A 7,254-nucleotide genomic window follows, 5' to 3' on the forward strand; every position below is an offset into this window, starting at 1 on the left:
ATGGCCCTTTAAACTCTATTATTCCGACCGGCAAAAGTGAAAGCACTTTTACAATGTTAAAACGACCATTGGTTTTTTTTTTTCCGACACCGTAACTTATTCAATCATCCTTGGTGTACAGCACAGCTGAGGATATAGGTGGCGTGGATCGCATAAATTGCCACCGGCCTCCACGTGGGTCCGTCCGCGCTGGATACGCGACGTTGTTGGCCGTGTTTGGTTGATCTGATTTTTTTCTCGTGAATTTTCTTCTTACAGACATACACAGACACACATACATACACACCTCTATCTCTCTCCAGCACTCTTTGATGCCATCGGAGCGGAGTCAGTTGCTCGGCATAAACCGCGATGCGATGCACGGGGTTATATCTGTTCGTTCTACTTTGCACAATTACTGCAAATGTCAGGTAAGTGCAGGATCGTTCAGGATCAGCTCTTTGGATCGTTTCACTCTGAATGAATCCCCTTTTAAAAGCAACCCATTCGTATCCTTGATTGAGCCAACCTGATCTACTCATTCCGAACCTCATTACACTACTTTTCCCATCACTAAAACTGTATATTTCCCGGATTCTAGTTTCATTCACTATTTTCTGATTTTCCTGTTTTCCTCCCCACAAACGTCTCTTCACAATGTTTCTTCACATCTCTTTATTTCTTTTCTTCACTGCACTATTTGTAATTAGCCAGCTGCTGAGTTGAAATCGGCGCCTCATCTCGCAACAAAACGAAATTTACTGGGTGTGTAAAATGTTGTATGGGGTTTAATAGCTGCATCATAGTGCAATTATTTGATTTTTCTCTCTCGGACCACTATACATATGTTTGGTGGAGGAGAGTGGGTAAATTTGCTTCATAAAAGTTAAGGAAATAATCGTTGCCATCCACGCTTTGGTGAAAGTTTTCGAAAAAGGACGCTTTTAATCGGGAAAACAGCAATTCCTTGTTATGGAAAACGAAGTATCCACTAAAGAATTTCGAACAAAAGAAGAAAACCCTCAAAATAACAAGCAAAAATAAAAACAAAGCAAGGAAATCTAAAAATAAAAAAAAAACTGATTACATTGTACTATCTGTTCCATAAAAGAATGCTTGGGTGTGTTAGTGCAGTGTACTTGCTCTAGGCCGGGTTTCTTTATTATTTTTTGCGCATGTAAATAAATAAATCAATAAATAAATAAGCGAATAGATTTTAAGAGAAATGTCTGTGGGTTTAAGCGTTTTATGGGTTTCTTATGTTCATTTTTCACCAACCATTCATTTTTATTTGATAATGCAATACATGTAGACAGGGCTCTTCAATGGATCTTTTATTGTTTACTATTTATTTGTTTATTACCTATTTGAATGGATGATCCGGTTAGTATTATTATTAATGATGGCAGAAGCAAATAAATAAATAAATTTTAGAAGAGAAATCCATGTACTCAGGCGTTTCATGGGCTTCGTATGTATTTTTCACTACAAAAATCTTCACATTTGATAATACACCTAGACAAGGCTATTCTACGGATGTTTATTATTTATTGTTTATTTGCTTTGCCTTTTGGATGGTCCGGTTAGTCCTACTATTAATGAGAACAGAAATAAATGAATAAATAAATAAATTTTAGGGCTTCATATGTATTTTTCACCAATCATTTGTTCTTTTTTGATACTACAATACATGCAGACAAAGCTGTTTTATGGATTGTTTATGTTTATTATTTATTATTTATTTGTTTTGTTTTTTTTTCATGGATGGTCCGGTCAGTCTTATCGTTATCGAGAAACGACGACTGTCCGAATCCCCCCCTCCGTTCGCTGTTCTGGTTCCAGTGATTTGATTAGTGTAAACAAATATTGTATTGTATTTTGCTGACCAGTACAACTGGCTCAGCAAAACATGTCAACGGGGAAAAATGACGTTCCTTCCTCATCCCGTGGACCCATCACCCATACGCAACACATGTCACTATGTTATTCTAGCTGTACACTTACTTACCCATATCAAGTTACGTATTGTCGAGGACGAGGGAAGAAAAACGTTGCGGAGGAAAAATTTCCCACTAAACACTAGAAAAAATGTGTACGAAAAATGTCAAAATGTGTTGATGTCATGCTCTGTTGTTGATGACTTCTTTTAAATTGACAATTTTTCGGAAAAAAATGTGCTGGACTGATTTTTTTTTTCCTTCTCAAAAAAGATTAAGTACTTTTTTCAAGTTTTAACTTTTTCATTTCTCCAGTATTTACTGGCGCTTTTTTCTTTCGCACATAACAAGTGAGATAAGAGACAAATGAGATCTTTACACGGAGAAAAACCATTTTTCCATTATTTTTCTCAAGGAAAAAGCTTATTTTCTGGATCTGCTGCAGAATTTATCGAGGAGTATACTCGTATATTAATTGTTCTACTTTTTCTACTAGTTTAACTATTTTATCATGCATTTTTCCTTTCAATTCACTATTTTGAACTAATTTAAACACTGATGGAGTCGAAATTCGAAAAAGGGCGAATTTATTTTTTTTTAACTACCCGTAAGCACACCACGACTATAGCGTATTGAGGGAATCCACATGAAAACCTAGACCTAGGAGTTGTCGGTTGCGGGATCCGGACTGGTTCCATCCATCTCTCCCGAATCGTCGTAAAAAATGGCATGGGAGTTGCTTTTTTTCCTACGACCCACGTAAGGACGCTCCTTCGTGGACACGTTCCGACTAGTGAACAATTCCTTTCGACTTCCCTTCTATAAACGTTTTCTTCCCTAGCTATTTCATCAGTATAATGCTATTGCCTTTCAAATTTTATCTAAAAGTTTCTTCACCTTTTTAAAATTAAAATAATAATAACTTAAATGGTTGCACCTATTCAAAGCAATCAAGAAAATCAATAGCTGGACAGATGTTTTTTTTTTGCATATCGTTTACAAAAGTGTGGTTCATCTTCTCAAATGTTCACTATTTTCACTTTCAGAGTGATTTTCTATCGATTTATTTAACCAGTTAAGAAATTTAAAGGAATTTAACACAATTAGGGAACAGTGCGAGTCGACGAATTCAGTGGAGCAAAATCTTTTCGTTTTTTAATGGCCTACATAATCAGATAAATACTAATAATAATAAATTGAATAATAACAATAATTTTTGATTATTTTCATGTTTATTAGGTCACTTTAGCAGTGTTGTGACTTGTTAGTCGCAACTGATTATGATCCGAAATTTTTATCGGAATTTTCCATTGATTTTTGCTTTACTGACACCATCATATCGCTATTTTAAGCATTAGCGCTTTTGAAATCCTAGCATACAGTTTTCCTCAGAGCCAATGAAAGCACCTAAATGCTTTATTTGCATAAAAATTGTGAATAAAACGTTTTTCTCGAAGAATTTTTCGTAACAAAAAAAAACACATATTGTATCATTTATTATTAATGATAAATAATAATAAATAATAAATACAATAATATCAAACATTTAAATAAGTGGTAATAAACAATAATAACAATAATAATAATAATAATATCACGCAAATGTTTGGAGATATGTACTGGAAAAGAGCCAAAAATCTGTTGTTTGATTTCAAGCTACTGTAAAATCCCATTTTCCTGTTTTTTTCATTTCCCTATAGCTTCAATTGGTTGAGTTTTTCCCGTGTATTTGTGTGCATTTCTATATCCAGTGAAATTCAATAAATAAAATTTACAGTTTTATATATATTTATATTTCTCGCTCCCGTATGCAATAAAAAGTCTCGGATGATTCACAGCACTGGGATACATATGCTAGAGAAGCAAACAGATTGTTCTGTTGTGTTTTTTTTTAAAGGAAAATCTGGGATACACATAAAGCTTCATGGGGAAAATCTTCTCTGGGAGTGAATTTTCCGAGCGATTAGCTTGTGGATTAACATTTTGATTCGTAACTATTCCTAATTCTTACTTAAAATAATCTTTTTTTCCAAATCCCTCGTTTAAACTGGAAATGAGATGAGGGGATAAAGTTGAGAGCAGTGTCTATGGACGCCCAGATCGATTTCCGGGCACTAATTGATCCAGGAGAAAAACGAACTGCGGATGAGAAGTGTAATAATTCAATTGAGTATTAAATTATCGAGCTCGGAATTGTACAAAGAAGTGATTCCTGGACGTCATACGCTTTTTTTCGTTTTTTTTTAAAGAGACTATTTATCTACTGTATTTGTTTTTATTTGACTTTGCCACATCCTTTTTGGCACGCTATTGAACGTAGTGAATAAATAAATGAATAAATAAGCAAATAAATAAATAATTAAATAAATAAATAGTCCACTCGTGATCATGCAGATTTTGCAGCATTGCAGTAAAAAAAAGTATTGCCCATGTTCGACTGCCTTTGAATCTCAGCATGTTGAAACGTAATTTTTAATTGATTTTCTTGAGCCAAGATTTGTATTGATCGTCTTTATTAAACAATAAAGACGTTGTTTAATAAAGACGATCAATACCAATCTTGGCTACAGCTCAAGAAAATCAATTTAAAAAAAGTGTATAGCGTCCAAGAATCATTTTCTTGTACAATATCGGCCTCGGTAATCTAATATCAAAGTGAACTATTATTCCTACCAGGGCACAGGGATGACGGTGAATCACGTGATCCAACTGCGCCTCATACTTACTGTTTCATTTATTTATATGGAACGTGATCGATTAATTCTTTCAAGTACGGTTTTTATTTTTGTTTTTCTCTCACCCCTCCCGTAATGCGGACCAAATCCGTTGGTTAAACGGTATTCGATGATTACCTCCGAAGTTAGGGCAAAAATCATAGGTTTAATGAAATTTTGAACCTCAAAACTTTAAAATCCTACAGTTTCCCCCGCGCTCAACCTTGTGCGAGAACTCAACAGTGTTTTTAGTTTCTTCCTACACTTATCAATTAGCTAGGCGAAATCTTGGTTAATTTGTTAGTGATTTATTGGTAATTAATTAGTACCAGTTTATTATTGGATTATTTATTTTCAATTTTTATTATTTTGTATATAATCAATCTCTTATTTGAGTGGTATCCATCCTTACTGCTAAAATATCTTTTTTATATAGAGTATTTTTAATCCTAACTTGTTTGCGTTGCAAGTAGATTGTATTGAAATAAGAACTGTAAATAAGACTGCGATTTGCTACATGCAATGTCGTTCTATGACCCAATAATTGTCCAATCGCGTCGCTGCAAGCATGATGGGCGTGGCCGGCCGTGCATCTTCTGCGCAGAAAACTCAATTGCATGTGATTTTTGAATAGTTATAATCTAGAAAGTAAGATTTTTTCCGAATCGCGTAAGACTGCGTAATTTTTCGATTTTTCGGTTTTTTGTGTCAAATAGCCATCTCCTATGTTGTTTAAGTTCTTTTTTTCTGCTCGTTTAAGAAGTGACTGGAGCAAATGGCCGAACGTAATCTTACGGGTTAATCGCTGATGATTTGTGTGCACCCGTTGCTGGTCACGTCGATACGAAACGCTGGACCACCACCCGGGATAATTTCGTCGTATGACGTAAATAACCACAGTATTTATGGACCTAATTGTTTTAAACTGGTCACTACTATGAATACAATTGTTTTTTTTTCTTTAATCAACAACTCTGAACAGCAATTAGTCGAATTCCCTTGGATTTGCTAAATTCACCCTTTGGAGTATTGAAACTCACTGAATCTCTGCAGAACCAGTTCTTAGTAAATTAAGTAAGTTTATTTAGAGTTTCTGGTCTTTGTAATCCACACACGTCTAACTCAGCACGATGGATTGAGAGGTTGAACTCGGTGTTCCCATGTGTAATGATAAATAACTCAAAAAAAAGTATTTCTGATTCAATGAACTGGGATTTATTTATTGTGCTTACAACGCTTAATTCGCATTATCATCAAAATATAGTCAGATCAAAACAACAGGAAGTCTGGTGAAATTGCACAAGCGGTTGCGTTCCAACTGGGACTTTCACCGCTTCATTTGGGGTGCACAGATGAGCAAACGTCCCACCGCACTACTTTGCGAACAGCTTAATTGCACCGGGCTTCAATTTGTTTCGACTGGACTATACTTCCATCCTGCATTCATACGTTAAAGGGCGTGTGTGGTGTAGCGGTTAGAGGTTCCGCTTCCTACACGATCTATCGGAGGTTCGAATCCGCGCCAACGCTCACCAAGCCTTTCATCCCGCGGGTCGATAAATTGGTACCAGACTTGTCTGGGAGGATAAAAACACTGACTTTACGCATCGGCTAGCCACCGCAAGTCACTGTATGGGCCAGTTACACGTTCGTAAACCTCAAACGATTCTGAATTGAGGTGAACGAGGGGGCGCACTTCAATACTTCATACTTCAACTTTCTGTTATAGTCAGTTAGTTAGAGTAAATAAACATTTTTCGGCTCCGTACCCCTAAATTGCACTACAAAATTGAAAAAAAAACTAGTGGTTGAACTAAACATTTCACTTGAATTGAGCGATCATATAAATATTTCACATAAAACCCAAGAATCCACTCCACCAGTCATAATTAAAAATCTGATATATTTTAGAGTTCTGTGACCAGCAAAAGCTTTGCATGAAATGTCACAAAAATGATTGGAAATACGTCTTTCTGGATTTCATCTATCCGATTTTCTTAGCCACAGCCAGCCGCTTTACTTTTTTGTACGCCAAATATCCTCGTTCAATGATGGCGGGTGTAGCGCCGTAGGTTAGAGGTCCGCTGTAGCCGCACAGTCGACGGTTCGAAATCGCCCTACTGCCAACCAATTCTTTCATCCCTCCGGTGTTGAGAAATTGGTACCAAACTTGTCTGGGAGGAAAGAACCACTGGCAGATCATCAGCTCCCCCAAGTCATTTTGCGTTGACGTATCCCAGGTGGATTGATACGCAGTGACTTTTATTGTTATTTAGTGTAGAAATAAAATTAAAAGTAAATGATAGATTTGCTTTTCTCTCAACCTATGGATGGGCTCAGTTGAGTGTCCTCTACTGGTGGTTGGGACCCGCTTATTAGTAGAAAACACGTCGCTACTCGCCTCTCCTTCCTCCTCAAACATTCGTCTTCGGGCACGAAAATGAGCCGTGGGTGACTTATTGGTTGTGTTCTCGAGTCTCGAGGAAAAAAACCCCGTTCGTTAGCTTTTAACGTTAGCTCCGAAGTGCTATATACCCTGAAAACATTCGAGATGATGGATAAACGACCATCTGACCTCGATTTTTCCCGATGAGTCCGCCATTTAACGATTTTCTATTGGCTAC

The sequence above is a fragment of the Necator americanus genome, chromosome III (assembly GCF_031761385.1).
Source record: "Necator americanus strain Aroian chromosome III, whole genome shotgun sequence".
NCBI lineage: Eukaryota > Metazoa > Nematoda > Chromadorea > Rhabditida > Ancylostomatidae > Necator > Necator americanus.